The sequence below is a fragment of the Castor canadensis genome, chromosome 19, assembly GCF_047511655.1.
Source record: "Castor canadensis chromosome 19, mCasCan1.hap1v2, whole genome shotgun sequence".
In the NCBI taxonomy this organism is placed as follows: domain Eukaryota; kingdom Metazoa; phylum Chordata; class Mammalia; order Rodentia; family Castoridae; genus Castor; species Castor canadensis.
This window is the reverse complement of record NC_133404.1, coordinates 30,760,038-30,776,365: the sequence shown is the minus strand read 5'-3', so window position 1 is coordinate 30,776,365 and position 16,328 is coordinate 30,760,038. Positions and strand designations below refer to the sequence as shown.

The following is a 16,328-nucleotide window of genomic DNA, read 5'->3' as shown; positions in this document are numbered from 1 at the left end:
TTAAACAGGAAATGACCAAGGATATGGAAAACCCAGAAAAAAGAAAGAAATAGAATTGCAAAACAAAATGGAAGGGCAATCCAGCAGAATAGAACACACAGAAGACAGAATCTCAGAAGTCGAAGACGAAATGGTAATTAAAGGAAAAACCGAAGAACTATTAGTTAAACAACTCAAGACCTGTGAAAAGAAAATGCAAGAACTCACCGACTACATCAAAAGACCAAACTTGAGAATCCTGGGCATCGAAGAAGGAGAAGAGGTGCAAGCAAAGAGAATGTGAAATATATTCAACAAAATTATAACAGAAAATTTCCCAAATCTTGAGAAAGCTATTCCCACACAGATGCAAGAGGTCTCCAGAACACCAAACAGGCCAGATCAAAAAAGAACTACTCCATGGCATATCATCATTAAAACAACAAGTTCAGAAACTAGGGAAAGAATACTGAAGGCTATAAGAGAGAAAAAACAAATAACATACAAAGGTAAACCCATCAAAATCACAGCAGACTTCTCAACAGAAACATTAAAAGCAAAAAGAGCTCGGGGAGAGATCTTAAGGGCACTGAATGAAAATAACTTCAACCCCAGGACACTCTACCCAGCAAAACTATCATTCAAAATAGATGGAGCAATAAAAGTCTTCCATGATAAGCAGAAACTAAAACAATATATGACCATAAAGCCACCACTACAAAAGCTTCTTCAAGGGATTCTGCACACAGAAAGTGAAACCAAACATAACCATGAAAGGACAGGCAGCACCAAACTACAGGAAAAGAAAAAGCAAGAAAGTAGAGAGTCACCTCAACTTAGGTACACACAATCAAACCTTCAAACAACTAAGACAACTAAATGACAGGAATCATCACATACCTATCAGTACTAACACTTAATGTTAACGGACTTAATTCACCCATCAAAAGGCACCGTTTGACGAAATGGATTAAAAAGGAAGATCCAACAATTTGTTGCTTACAGGAGACCCATCTCACCAACAGAAATAAGCATAGGCTTAGGATGAAAGGCTAGAAGAAGATTTACCAAGCCAATGGCCCCCGAAAACAGGCAGGAGTGGCAATACTTATCTCTGACAAAGTAGACTTCAAACCTACATTGATCAAACAAGATAAAGAAGGACATTCCATACTAATAAAAGGGGAAATAGACCAAAAGGAAATAACAATTATAACCTATATGCACCCAATGTCAACGCACCCAATTTCATCAAACATACCCTGAAGGACCTAAAAGCATATATTAACTCCAACACAGTGGTTGTGGGAGACTTTAACACTCCATTATCATCAATAGATAGGTCATCCAAACAAAAAAATCAATGAAGAAATCCAAGATCTAAAATATACAATAGATCAAATAGACCTACTTGATGTCTACAGAACATTTCATCCAACTTCTACACAATATACATTCTTCACAGCAGCCCATGGAACCTTCTCCAAAATAGATCATATCCTAGGGCACAAAGCAAGCTTCAGCAAATATAAGAAAATAGAAATCATACCGTGCATTCTATCTGATCACAATGCAATAAAACTAGAACTCAACAACAAAAGTAAAGACAAAAACATACAAACAGCTGCAAACTGAATAACTCATTACTTAATGAATGGTGGGTCATTGATGAAATAAAAGAGGAAATTAAAAAGTTCCTGGAAGTCAATGAAAATGAAACACAACCTACCGGAACCTATGGAACACAGCAAAGGCAGTCCTGAGAGGAAAGTTTATAGCCATGAGTGCATATATTACAAAGACTGAAAGATCCCAAATCAATGACCTAATGATACATCACAAATTCCTAGAAATACAAGAACAAGCAGATCCCAAAACAAATAGAAGGAGAGGAATAATAAAAATAAGAGCTGAAATCAATGAAATAGAAACCAAAAAAACCATACAAAGAATTAATGAAAAAAAAGTTGGTTCTTTGAAATAATAAACAAGATCGACATGCCCCTGGCAAACCTGACTAAAATGAGGAGAGAAAAAATCCAAATTAGTAGAATCAGGAATGCAAAAGGGGAGACAACAACAAACACCATCGAAGTCCAGGAAATCATCAGAGACTACTTCAAGAACCTCTATTCAAATAAATTTGAAAATCTTAAAGAAATGGACAGATTGCTAGATACTTATGATCATCTAAAACTGAGCCAAGAGGATATTAATCACCTGAATAGATCTATAACACAAAATGAAATTGAAGCAGCAATCAAGAGTCTCCCCAAAAAGAAAAGTCCAGGACCTGATGGATTCTCTGCTGAATTCTATCAGACCTTTAAAGAAGAACTGATACCAACCCTCCTTAAACTGTTTCATGAAATAGAAAGGGAAGGAAAACTGCCTAACACATTTTATGAAGCCAGTATTACACTTATCCCCAAACCAGGCAAAGACACCTCCAAAAAAGAGAACTACAGGCTAATCTCCTTAATAAATATTGATGCAAAAATCCTCAACAAAATAATGGCAAACTGAGTTCAACAACACATCAAAAAGATTATTCACCACAACCAAGTAGGCTTCATCCCAGGAATGCAGGGGTGGTTCAACATATGAAAATCAATAAACGTAATAAACCACCTTAACAGAAGCAAAGACAAAATCCACTTGATCATCTCAATAGATGCAGAAAAAGCCTTTGATAAGATCCAACACTATTTCATGATAAAAGCTCTATGAAAATTAGGAATAGAAGGAAAGTACCTCAACATTGTAAAAGCTATATATGACAAACCTACAGCCAGCATTATACTTAATGGAGAAAAACTGAAACCATTCCCTCTAAAATCAGGAACTAGACAAGGATGCCCACTATCTCCACTCCTATTCAACATAGTACTGGAATTCCTAGCCAGAGCAATTAGGCAAGAAGAAGCAATAAAAGGAATACAAATAGGTAAAGAAACTGTCAAAATATCCCTATTTGCAGACGACATGATCCTATAACTTAAAGACCCAAAAAACTCTACTCAAAAGCTCCTAGGCTCCATGAATAACTATAGCAAGGTAGCAGGATATAAAATCAACATAGAAAAATCATTAGCATTTCTATACACTAATAATGAACAAACTGAGAAAGAATATATGAAAACATTTCCATTTACAATAGCCTTAAAAAAAAAATCAAATACCTAGGTGTAAACCTAACAAAGGATGTGAATGACCTCTACAAGGAAAATTATAAACTTCTGAAGGAAGAGATTGAGGAAGATTATAGAAAGTGGAGAGATCTCTCATGCTCATGGATTGTAGAATCAACATAGTAAAAATGTCTATACTCCCAAAAGTAATCTACATATTTAATGCAATTCCCATCAAAATTCCAATGACATTCATTGAAGACACTGAAAAATCTACTGTGAAATTTATATGGAAACACAAGAGGCCAGGAATAGCCAAGGCAATACTCAGTCAAAAGAACAATGCAGGAGGTATCACGATACCTGACTTCAAACTATATTACAAAGCAATAACAATAAAAACAGCATGGTACTGGCACAAAAACAGATATGAAGACCAGTGGAACAGAATAGAGGACCCAGATATGAAGCCACACAACTATAATCAACTTGTCTTTGACAAAGGCGCTAAAAATAAACGATGGAGAAAAGACAGCCTCTTCAACAAAAACTGCTGGGAAAACTGGTTAGCAGGCTGCAAAAAACTGAAACTAGATCCATGTATATCACCCTATACCAATATTAACTCAAAATGGATCAAGGATCTTAATATCAGACCACAAACTCTAAAGCTGATACAGGAAAGAGTAGAAAATACTCTGGAATTAGTAGGTATAGGTAAGAACTTTCTCAATGGAACCCCAGCAGCACAGCAACTAAGAGATAGCATAGATAAATGGGACCTCATAAAACTAAAAAGCTTCTGCTCAGCAAAAGAAATGGTCTCTAAACTGAAGGGACCACCTACAGAGTGGGAGAAAATATTTGCCAGCTACACATCAGACAAAGGACTGATAACCAGAATATATAGGGAACTTAAAAAACTAAATTCTCCCAAAACTAATGAACCAATAAAGAAATGGGAAAGTGAACTAAACAGAACTTTCTCAAAAGAAGAAATTCAAATGGCCAGAAAACACATGAAAAAACGCTCACCATCTCTAGCAATAAAGGAAATACAAATTAAAACCACACTAAGAATCCACCTCACCCCTGTTAGAATAGCCATAATTAGCAACACCACCAACAACAGGTGTTGGCGAGGATGTGGGGAAAAAGGAACCCTCTTACACTGTTGGTGGGAATGTAAACTAGTACAACCACTCTGGAAAAAAATTTGGAGGCTACTTAAAAAGCTAAACATGATCTGCCATATGATCCAGCAATACCACTCTTGGGGATATACCCAAAAGACTGTGACACAGGTTACTCCAGAGGCACCTGCACACCCACGTTTATTGCAGCACTGTTCACAATAGCCAAGTTATAGAAACAGCCAAGATGCCCCACTACTTATGAATGGATCAGGAAAATGTGGTATCTGTACACAATGGATTTTTATGCAGCCATGAAGAAGAATGAAATGTTATTAATCGCTGGTAAACGGATGGAATTGGAGAACATCATTCTGAGTGAGCTTACCCTGTCCCAAAAGACCAAAAATCCTATGTTCTCCCTCATATGCGGACATTTGATCAAGGCCAAGCACAACAAGGGGATTGGACTTTCATCACAAGATAAAAGCGAGAGCCCACAAGGGAGGGGTGAGGATAGGTAAGACACCTAAAAAACTAGATAGCATTTGTTGCCCTCAACGCAGAGAAACTAAAGCAGATACTTTAAAGCAACTGAGGCCAATAGGAGCAGGGGACCAGGGACTAGAGAAAAGGTTAGTTCGAGAAGAATTAACTTAGAAGGTAACACACGTCAACAGCAAATCAATGCGAGTCAACTCCCTGTATAGCTATCCTTATCTCAACCAGCAAAAACCCTTGTTCCTTCCTATTATTGCTTATAGTCTCTCTTCAACAAAATTAGAGATAAGGGTAAAATAGTTTCTGCCGGGTATTGAGGGGGTTGGGGGGAGAGGGAGGGGTGGGGTGGGTGGTAAGGGAGGGGGTGGGGGGAGGGGAAGATATGACCTAAACATTGTATGCACATATGAATAAAAATAAATAAATAAAATAAATTCCTGAGTAAAAAACAAAAACAAAAAAACCTATGTTTCCATCCTTCCTCCTTCTCTCTTTTCTTCCCTTCCTTTCTCCTCCCTTTCTCTCCCCATCTTTCTTCCTTCTTTCCTTCCTCCCTTCCTAATTTCTCAAGACAGGAAGACAGGGTCTCACTGTATAGTCCTGGCTGGCCTAGAACTCACAATCCTCTTGCCTTGGCCTCCTAAGTGTTGGGATTACAGGCATGTCTCATCATGGTTTGTCTGAAAAGTTATGTTTCTATACACTAACAATATATAATCTAAGAAAGTAATAAATTAAGAAAACATTTTCATTCACAATGGTATTAAGAGTAAAATATTTAGGAATAAATGTAATAAAAGTAGTATAAGACTTATACGTTGAAAATGAAATTAAAGATCTAAATATATGGAGAGACATTCCATGTTCATGGATTTGAGGCCCCACTATTATTAAGACAGCAACATTCATCAAATTGATCTATTGATATAATATAATCCCTATCAAAATCTCAGCTACCTTTTTTTTGGGTAGAAATTGACAAACTGATCTTTAAATTCGTATGGAATTAGAGAGACTCAAAACAGACAAAAATTGTCTATTAACAAGTCTTTAAAAGAAAGAGTCACACCTCCCAATTTTAGAAATTACTATAAAACTATTGTCAGCCAGGTGTGGTGGCAAACACCAGTAATCCTGCCACCTCCTGGCACTCAGAAGGCCAAGGCAGGAGGATTGTGAGTCCAAGGCCAGCCTGGACATATCAAATTCCAGCCCAGCCTGGGCTACACAAGCAAGAACCTGCCTTAAAAAACAAAAACAAAAAAACAGAGAGAAAAAGAAAAACCCCAACACAAAAAAAGAAATGAAAACATCAATAAAAAAAACCTTCATAGTAGTCAAAACAGGGCTGTGCTTACAAATTTTCAGTTATAACTTCTAGCGATATAATGGGCAGTAAGTATAATTAATATCCTATACACTTGAAACTTACTCAGAGGATAGATCTTAAGTGTTTTCATCAGGTAAACAATGGCAATTATGTCAGGTGGCAATTATGTCAGGTGACTGAAATTAGCTTGATTGTAGGAATCATTACATAAAATATATTTATATCAAAATACCAATGTTGTACAACTTAAATATGTACAACTTTTCATTTGTCAAACATAACTTGGTAAATCTGGAGAGCTACTCTCCCGCCCAAAAAACCACTGTGGTACTGGTGTAAGGACTGACATATAAAATAAGAGAAAAAGAGTTGACATTCCAAAAATAAAACCAACATATACAGTTAACTTTCTTCCAAAAAATCTTTTTAGTATTTGAGGTCAAACTCAGGGCCTTTCTCATCAACTATTTGACAAAATGCCAAGATAATTACATGGGGGGAAGAATAGTCTTTTCAACAAATGATGCTAGAACAACTGGATAGGCACATACAAAAGAATGAAGAATGTACCTTATATCATTAATAAAAGTTAACTTCAAATGACCCAAAGACATAAAAATAAGAGCTGAAACTATAAAACTCATAGCAAACATAGGAGTAAATCTTTATGCGCTTGGGCTAGACATTAGGTACAACACTAACCACACATGTGATAAAAGAAAATAAGTAGATTAACTGGACTTCATTAAAACAACAACAACAACTTTGTTGCATCAATGATTACCAATACTAAAGTTAAAAGACAACCCACAAAATGGGAGAAAATATTTACAAATCATATAGCTGATAAAATACTTCTATCTAGAATATATAAAGAATGTTTGCAATTAAATAAAAATATTAAAAAATACCCAATTAAAAATAGGTAAAATATTTGAGTAGATATTTTACAAAGATATATGGGTGGCCAATTAGTTCAAGAAAAAATGCTTAATATCACCAGTCATTAGCAAAATGCAAATCAAAATTGCAATGAGATACTACTTCCTATCTAACAGAGTGACCATAATAGAGACAGACCAGAAGTGTTGGTGAAGCCAGGTGCCGGTGGCTCACACCTGTAATCCTAGCTACTCAGGAGACAGATCAGGAGGGTCCTGGTTAGAAGCCAGCCCAGGCAAATTGTTAGTAAGACCCTATCTTGAAAATATTCAATACTAAAAAAAAGTACTGGTGGAGTTGCTCAAGTGGTAGAATAACTGCCTAGCAAGCGTGAGGCCCTGAGTTAAGCCCAGGTACCACCAAAACAAAAAGTGTTGGTGAGGATGTGGAGAAACTCGTAGAAATGTAAAATGGTGCCCTTGCTTTTGAAAGCAGCTGTGCTATTACTCAAAAATTAAACAGAGTCACTGCATGGCTCACCAATTCCACTCCTAGGTATTATACCCCAAAGAGCTGAAAATGCACATTCCCATAAAAACTTGTATGTATCTTCAAAGCAGCATTAGTCATAACGTCATAACAAATACTGAAAGCAATCCAATGTCTGTGAACTGGTAAGTGGATAAACAAAATGTGGCATTGCCATATACAAGGAAATCTCCAACTAATAGATTTTGGAAGAGATTTTTTTGTAGGATGGACCACAGGGCCTCACAGTTCAGACTACCTTTGTGAATAAAATGCTATGAAGGAAATCTCAAGTCCTTCACATTAATTCCCTGCTCTGGGATGTAGACTTTCGTTCCCTGTGGAATTGTAATTCATTGTTCTTAGAGACATAAATTGTACATTCACTAAAATATTATTTATAAACTTCAATGAAAAAATTCAGATAGTAGAAACACTAATACAGTAATTACACTTAAGTTTTAGAGCTAATTTTATTGCAAAAAAGTGTCCTTAAATTATATTTTTTGACTTTGTCCCTAGAGAAATGCCAAAACCTGCAGGGGAAAACCTGTTAATAGTTGGAGGTAGCCATGTCTGGGTAGGCTATATAACAAAGTAATGTAATTAACTCTTTAGAGTTTCAGTTCACATGGTTTAGGGATGGGGAATGGTAGGAATGTCTATTTCACAGAGTTAGTCAGACCCATGCTGATCAAGGCTTAACTATATATCAACAGGAGTCATGGCAGAATATAAGGAAGATTAGAAAACTCTGAATGGGTTTTCACTGCCATTGCCCAGAAACAGCACAAGTCACTTCAACTTCATCATAATTTCCTTTGCTTCTCTAACTTAAAGAGGCTGAATTTTCCAAGGGACTTAAATGGATAATATATGGTGACATTGCAGTCTGCTGAATCAGTCAACTGTAGCAGGAGACCTTGTTTTAGAGCTGTTTCCCATAGATAGAAATTCCTCCTTCTCCCTCTACTTAAGAACCACTGATGCGTCAGTTTACTATAGAGATACCTGCACAACCATGTTTATTGCAGCAATATTCACAATGCCAGGTGATGAGTCAGCCATTAATGAATGGATAAAGAAAATGTGGTATGTATACACAAAGGAGTTTTATTTAGCCATGAAGACAAACAAAATAGTTTTTAGGAAAATGAATGAACAGGAGATCACCATGTTAAGTGAAATAAGCCAGACTCTTAACGACAAATATCACATGTTTTCTCTCATGTGTGGAATCTGGGGGTAGAGGAGAAGACATGAAAGTAAGAGGGACATTATTAGGGATGTAGAAGAGGAAAAGGGGGAGACTGAGGGGGGATAAGAAAAGGTATTAATTAGGAGGGTGAATTTGATCAAAGTACATTATATTTATGTATTGAAATGTCATGAAACCCCCTACTTTTATAATTTTTAAAAATGTTAAGAAATAGAAAAGAACCATGGCTAGACAACTTAGGATAGATGAGCTTCAGATTCTTTGAAGCAAGATTTGGGATGAGGATGAAGGTAAGGAGGGGACAAATACCCCCTTGGTGTCCCAGCAGCACTTTGCTCTTTTGTGGGACCATTGTCTCTGATTCATCTTTGCTTTCCCAATGCAGCATAGAGTCTGGACTATAGCAGTAGCTCACTAAGTGTGGGAGGAGTTCAGTTTTGTTCCAGACACAGCTCAGGTGAAAACCCACAGTCTGAATAAGAACACCTTCCATGGTGATCAGTTGGAAGGTTTTGAGGAAATTCCTTCACTTTAGTTAAGTAGAATTAAGAAAATACACAAATTCTGAGAGAAGAGGAGAAAGAATTGATTCAATATGAACAAAGATCACCTTTATTGTTCTGGTTCTATCATGACCACCATACCTGACAATGAAATTTGTAGGGCTGAAGTAAAAAATAAACTCAGTGCTTTGGAAGGCTACAACGAAATGCATCAAGATTTATTCTATTCAACAACAGTAAAGGTATTTGGATAATATGTCTTAAGAGGCTTAGTTACCAATCTGCACACCAGTATTTATATTATTAAGTCCTCTAGCTTATGGTCTCTGCCCACAGAGCCATTTTAAATTGTACTGTCAGTTTTATTATCGTCAAATATTTCTTCCGTAACATATCCCTCCTATTCAAAATCTAGGACCAAACTCTTTAATTTTGGGATCTTTAGTTCTTCACATAACATCTCATTCTTTAAAATATCATCATCCTCCTTTAACCATGCTCTCAAATGTTTCTGCTGTGATCAGAGCGAACTCTTCCTTAGGCTGCACATACTGGCTAACACTCAGCCACTTCCCTTCTTACCTATCTACTGAAATTTTGCCAACTGTTTAAATTGATACTGTACCATGAAGCCTTCTTCCCACCGACCTGAGCTCCTGAAGCACCTATGGTCTATTATAGTCATCTGGGCATCAAGAACTGTTCCAAAGTTTTAATTTCAATGTTCTGAGCCTCACTTATGCAGAGTGATGGTATGAGCTTCTGCAGGGACTCTTATTTTATATTCTCATATATGGACCAAGAATGGCCACTCAAGAAATTGTTTATCAATATTTTCCTGATCTTTATATTTGTTTTAAATAAAGCATATCATTTTTGAAAATAAAAATACTAGATTTGGAGTTTGGGGGATTTATCCTACATTAACCATCTCCTGATTCTGCTTCACCAATGTTAATGTTTTGCTTGGCCACAGGCAGATCTGTTCCTGGATTTCCTACTTTACAAGTGTATACAAAATTTAGGTTCAAAGCCAATTCTAATTTTTTTTAACCTCATTCTCAGGCAAGGACTCTACCACTGGAACTGTACCCCCAGCCCTTTTTGGTTTTCTTTTGTTTTTGAGAGAGTCCTGCTAACTTTGGCTAGACTAGCCTCAAATGCTCAATCTTCCTGCTTCCACCTCCCAAGGAGCTGAGGTTACATGCATTACCATGCCTGGCTCCTATTATATCTTTAATAGATGGATTGACTATTATGCCAAGTAAAGTTATATACAAACAAAAATATCCATTTCATTGAAAATTTACAATATTATTAAATACCTAAATCCATACTTAAACAACAATAACAACAAAGCACAGTTTGTAGAAAATAATCTGTAATTAATCTTAACTTGTTTGCTTTACCTTTCAAAAACTCCACTGATAATCTGGGGATGCTTCCAGCTTCAATCCAAAGAGAAAACACACGCTAAGAACTCATCCTCCTGCCACCCTCAGCTTGTGCCTCTATTTTCTCCGTTTTTCCTTTGACACTCCTTTAAAACTAGTGAAAAGCCCGGAAAAGTTTTTTAAACTTTCAAATCTCCAAGTGTATCATAAAATCCTTTGTCAGTTTACCCAGTCCAATTGAGTCTCTTCATTTCTTTTTCAAGCCAATCAGTCGCTTGACAGCCTGATTTGCCAGTTTGTTTCCTGCTACATCTGTTTGGAGATTCTTGGTACAGAATGAAACCATAAAAAGTCTAAAGTAGAGCAGTTTCAGACTAAATGAGAACAACCTTCCCACAAAGCAACCTGGTAACTCACAAAACTGCAGGCAGGATGAATGATGGAGCATTCACCAATAGGGAGTGGAGAAGAGGATTTTGTGGAAATTTGTAACCCAATCCTCGGGAGCCAGAGGTGGGAATTTTAAAACAAGATTGTCTTTTCCTTGGAATTTTCTTAAAGTGATATTGCTGCCCGTTAGATGTTAAGAGTTTGTAAAAGGTTGTAAAATCATCAGTTTAAATTAGAGACTTTCCACCTTTTAAGGGAGACAAAAATACGTAGATTTTCTATAAACTGAGAAAACTAAGTGTCATACAAAGTAATACTATACTATCACATATATTTACTTTGGCAACTTTTGTGTCAATTTGGAGAGGGGATAAAAGTTATGTTAACATGATTCACTTTTCATGACCAAATATCAGATGCTAATGTATACAAAAAACAGTATTTCTTTCTTTAAAAACAAAACAGGACTGGTGGAGTGGCTCAAGTGGTAGAGCACTTACCTAGCAAGGGTGAGTTCAAACCCCAGTATCACCAAAATAAATAAATAAAACAAAAACCCCCCAAATTAAGAAGCTACATTGATTACTTTAAAATGTTTATTGTTTCTGTGTGTATGACTCTTCCAATATTAGCAGGAAATCTTATTTGAGCTAATCCTTGATACCCTAAGAGTTTTTCCTTTTACATAAACAGTAAGTTTCCTTGTTTTAAATCCAGGAAAAAAATTGAGATATTAAGAAACTCTATAAAAGGTCTTTAAAAATACAGGGTATATACGATGCCATCTACTTCACTAACTCCTGAAAGACCAGATTTAATAAATAGATCATTGATGTATATATTTCTTATTATAACTCATTTCGGCTTTCCAGGTTATTCCTCTCTAAGAGTAATTAAGCTAACATAAGACTAATTCATTTTAAGTTTGAGGTTTGCTTCACAGCAAGCCCCTAGCAAATTAATAGACGTTAAGCTTTTCAAAAGACGAAAAAAGAGATAAGCTTTAGAAGGGGGAAAATTTTCTTTTAAAGAAGGTAAGCTGATATAGTAATGAGCATGATATTAAAAAGTTTTTTTTAAATGTTCCCGAACAATGCTTGGATTCTTCTTCCCCCGCACCCCCAGCATAAAACCTTCTTCCTTTGATGTCTCCACTGTCAGAAATTTCCGTCTTGAAGAAATATTGACTGCCTAGTCGGTCAAGCTAGGAAGTGTCATAATATTTAACTTACTAAGTTGTTATTGTCATTTTAAACAATTGTTTCTCATCTTTGGAACGTATTCACAGTGAGCCCTTAAATCCAGGGCCTGGATTCCCTGCTTGCTGCCTAACCTTGGCTACGTTACATGGCCATCAGCCTCGGTTTAAACCCGTCAGACTGGTGCAATAACAGTACCTTTATTGTGGGACTGCTGTCAAGGTTAGCGAGAAAAATCTGTGCACAGGTTTTAGCTCGCAATCTAATGCACCATAAGCGCTCAACGTCGGGTGCTATTGCTGTCATCTCTCAACGTACGAATTGAATGAGAGCCCGATCGCCGGAATAAATGTATAAATGAAGGAGAAGGTCAGTTACTGGCGGCTCCTGAGGTTGGCGCCGGCTAAACTACTGCTCCTTCAAGATACTAAGCAAAAACAAGCTCTCTTGACATCACGCTGAGAGCCGGACACGGAAGTGAGCGCGGAGCTATGGGCGGGGCCCACTTGGAGGAAGCTGAGCTTTCGACCAATAGGCATTATCTCTCGGAAAACGAACCTCTCGCCCCACCTATCGTAAAACCGCGAGAACTGAGGCGAATTATCGCGAGGTTCCCGTTCTCTGCTTGGCTCCTTCTGCCCCAACTCCCAGTATTGCGGGTTCCGTACCGCCTCCAGGCCCCGTCCCCGCCCCCCGCCCCGGCTCCCGCCCAGGCTCCCTAGCGCCCTGTCCGGCTTGCTGTCTGTCCCTCCGCTCGCCTTCCAGCGCTGCCCGCTCTCTGGAGCGCTGGCGCCGAGGTGAGTGCTGCCGTCCACCGCCTCGGGGAGACTCACGGGTTGAGGCTCTCTGACCCGACGCCCAGTCAGGATGCTCCATAGCGGTCCCGGCGACAAGGACCGTTCGGGCCTTGGGTGACCACGGCTACCGGGTCCTCCTGGCCCTCCGCGGCCCCTCGGCCAGGAGAATCTCTCCGTGCTCACGGCTGCCGATTTATAACGACCTCAGTGTATGGCTATCTCGGGCAGAACGGCGTGTGTTTTGCCTAAGACATCTGCTAGCTTTTCTTAGTACTGAGAAAATAGCTGGGTTTTTTTTCCCCCACAAATGCTTTTAATATAGTTTATAATCCTCCAAAAGGTTTTTAATCTCCAAGGTTAGGAAAATGGAATGAGTATTGTACCGGATTAAGTACGGGAAAAATCAGTCTAAGGGACTCCTTTAAAATGAGCTAAAAAACTGTGGAATTTTCTTAGGATGGGAGGGGTTTTTTTGTTGTTGTTGGCCTTAATAAGATCGATTGGTGTTCGACTGTCAGAGAACGCGCGTGGAGGTGCAGCTGTATACAGTGAAACTAAATACACCATTTGCTTTAGCTGTGGGCCGGAGGTGGTGAAAGGGGTAAGAAATTTAGCCTGTGAAAGGCTGCGTATGGGAAAACCAGGGGTATTGTTGATCATTGGCAGCTTTCATTTGTATAGAGTTTATCTCCCGACCTGTCTTTGTAGCAAAGTGAACAGGATGCAGTTTTTTTTTTTTGAGGCAACCAAGTCCCAGCCAAAACATTTAGGAGGAAAGCCCTAAGGTTTCATTGAATTCTGTTATTGAATCTCGTGGATTTTTGGATAGTGCTTTAGTTTACAAAGGAAAGGGCTTTCATTTCTGTAAACTTTGTCTACCACAAAAATGATGATAGGAAGAAGCACCAGCTACACTGATGTGCATGAAAGGCTGCATGGTAGCCAGGTGCACAGGGTTTGCAGTAAGGTGGCAGGTGGCTTCCATTGTAATTCTGGCAAGTTACCTTCTCAGAAACTCAGTGTCCTCATCTGTAAAATGGGCTTGGAATGTCTATTGCAGTGCATGGTTGTAAGGAATAGAGATCTTTATGAAGCTAGTTTATAGAATCTGTAAGTGGCCTTGAGGTGGGAAGATGAAAAGTTAGCCTTGCAACTTTCTGGTTTCATTCAGTTATTAACTGTTTGGAGGCTTGCCTTTAGGTACTGCGCTACATAAAGAGGGCAAATGTGGGGAAAGCAACAGATCTCTGCCCTCTGGATTGTATGGGCTCTTGGCTAAATTCACAGCAAACAGGTACACCAGTGAAGATGTAGATTACAAATTGCGAAGAGTCCCAGGAAGAAAATCGAATAGCTGAGTTCTAAAATACTACCGTGGAAGTATTCTAGTTTGGGATAGGGAGGCAGTTTTTACCACGAAACTTGGAGGCTGATGTTACAGTGCTTCCCAAGCTAACAGAAGGGCAGCAGGTGGTGGGAAGAGTTTGGTGGCTTGAAGAGCTAGAGAAACCCAAGTGCCTGGGGAGAAGCCAGGAGGTTTTGAGAAGAGGCTGGAGGAGGGTGTAGGGCCTGATGGTGAAGAGTTTGATTTTTCTGAATAAGCTTCTGAAGGGTTTACTTAGTAAGATGTGTGCCTGAGAGAGAGGCAATCAGGTGTACATTTTCTAAGGCTCACTTCTGGGATTCATATGTTGAAAATGATTAAAGTGGACACATGGAGACCAGTGAGATACTTGGCCCAGGTAGGTGATGGCAGTGGCTTGTGGTTTGGGCAGATGGAGAGATGTGCCTGGATTTGGGATGTATTTTGGAAATGAAAACCACTAGCCTTGTGGTAGATGGAGAGGATGGAATCATGCATGGCTCCCAGTGGTGTGGCCTGAGCTCTGGATGATTGAAGGGTGCAAGTCTTCCCTGACTTACCAAGATGGGAGAGTCCAGGGGGTTTAGATTAGTAAGGAAAATGAAAAGCTTTCTGGGGATGTATTAAGTTTGGGATGCTTGGGAAACATTAAAACTGTTTCCAGTGTAGTACAGCAGTGAATAATTACCTAGAAACCTTCACTTTCCACAGAACCATAGGTACTGTTTGTTGTCTACTACTCCTTACTTCCTAGAGAGGCTTAAGACGGAAAGATTGTGTATTTTGCCAAAGTCCTATAATATATCTCAAAGTGACAGACATTTCATTGGGGATATTACTGAGCACTGCATGTGAGTGCCGTTTTATATAAAATGGCAAGTGATGTCTTACTGCTGGGAATTAGAATTTGGAAATACAGTAAGCCTGTTTTATTCACGGATTTATCACACAGTTGACTAAGTGCAGTCAAAAAGATAATTAAAAAATTCTCAAAGACAATTTTAAATTCTGTCACATGCTGCATTACATGTCTCAATTGATGCAGAGCAGCTCAGTAAGTCCTGTGTAAGTCGTCACTTGTGTTTAGATTGTTGCATTCATCTGCTGAGTATTTTTATTTCCCTGCCCCTAATTTTGTGAAAATCTGCCTCCCAAAAGCAAGGTAAGTTAACGTGCTGAATTGGAGTGGTCAAGTGGAACATTTAGGTATGTTGAAAGGCAGCCTGTCTTTAGCAGAAGTTGGACAATGTTAGCGGAAAAACGCATCAACTGTCCGAGGAAAGCATAGCGCTCTGTGCACACTGAGCATGCGCAGTCTTTCTCCTCCACAGTGATCTCTTTGAAACCACGTATCAACAATGTATTGCCATAGAAAACAACCAAAAAGTTGCAAAACTATGTTTATTGAAGCTTTGTTATTCTCAGTGGAAGTTATTAAGAAAAAAAAATTCTTTGAAAAGGTACACCAGCACACACACCAAGAAAGACAGTAAAATCTTTGAGTAAAATTTTTTGTAGGTTTTTTTATTTTTATGTCTTTTTATAGCATTTCCTTAGTATCCTGTGGAATTTTGTGAGTCAGTGTTATGAGCTGTTCCACTGTGAAGAAATTACAGAAGCCCCAAGTTTCTCTTTGTGTTAAGTGATAGTAAAGTTTTCTTCAGCCCTGTGCCTAGTGGGTAAGATGTCAGACTTCTCTTCCTGTCAATTATGGAGCTAGAAGAGAATTTAAAATAACTTGTCCTGGACAAAGACCTTAAAACCAGTACACCAGTTGTTAAGTCTATTTTATGTACTAGTCAGCTAAGGCCCAGACAGATTGTAGTTCTTATTTCCTCATGCAGGCTTTCTTCTTTCATTGAATAATTTAAAACTCTATGAACTTAGACCTGTTTCCTTGCTACTTATGGTAGTCTGCAAAGATAAAAGAATAAAACAATAAAAGAAATAAGAAAATGAAATATAGGACAATATTTAGA

At 38.3% G+C, this 16,328-nt stretch overlaps 2 protein-coding genes across 12 annotated transcripts in view; one reads left to right on the top strand and one right to left on the bottom strand.

Annotated features, from left to right (window-relative positions):
- The window catches only part of Ttc23 (tetratricopeptide repeat domain 23), an 87,393-nt gene extending 74,743 nt beyond the window's left edge, over positions 1-12,650 (bottom strand). For 2 of the 6 annotated variants that reach the window (XM_074061857.1, XM_074061861.1), the window contains exon 1: positions 10,616-12,372. The gene's annotated coding sequence lies outside the window, so the exon portion shown is untranslated. The other 4 variants (XM_074061863.1, XM_074061862.1, XM_074061858.1 and 1 more) reach the window with 3 other exon arrangements.
- A 191-nt stretch (positions 12,651-12,841) lies between these two features.
- The window catches only part of Lrrc28 (leucine rich repeat containing 28), a 136,316-nt gene continuing 132,829 nt past the window's right edge, over positions 12,842-16,328 (top strand). For all 6 annotated transcript variants that reach the window (XR_012443843.1, XM_074061577.1, XM_074061575.1 and 3 more), the window contains exon 1: positions 12,842-12,986. The gene's annotated coding sequence lies outside the window, so the exon portion shown is untranslated. The remainder of the gene's footprint in view (positions 12,987-16,328) is intronic.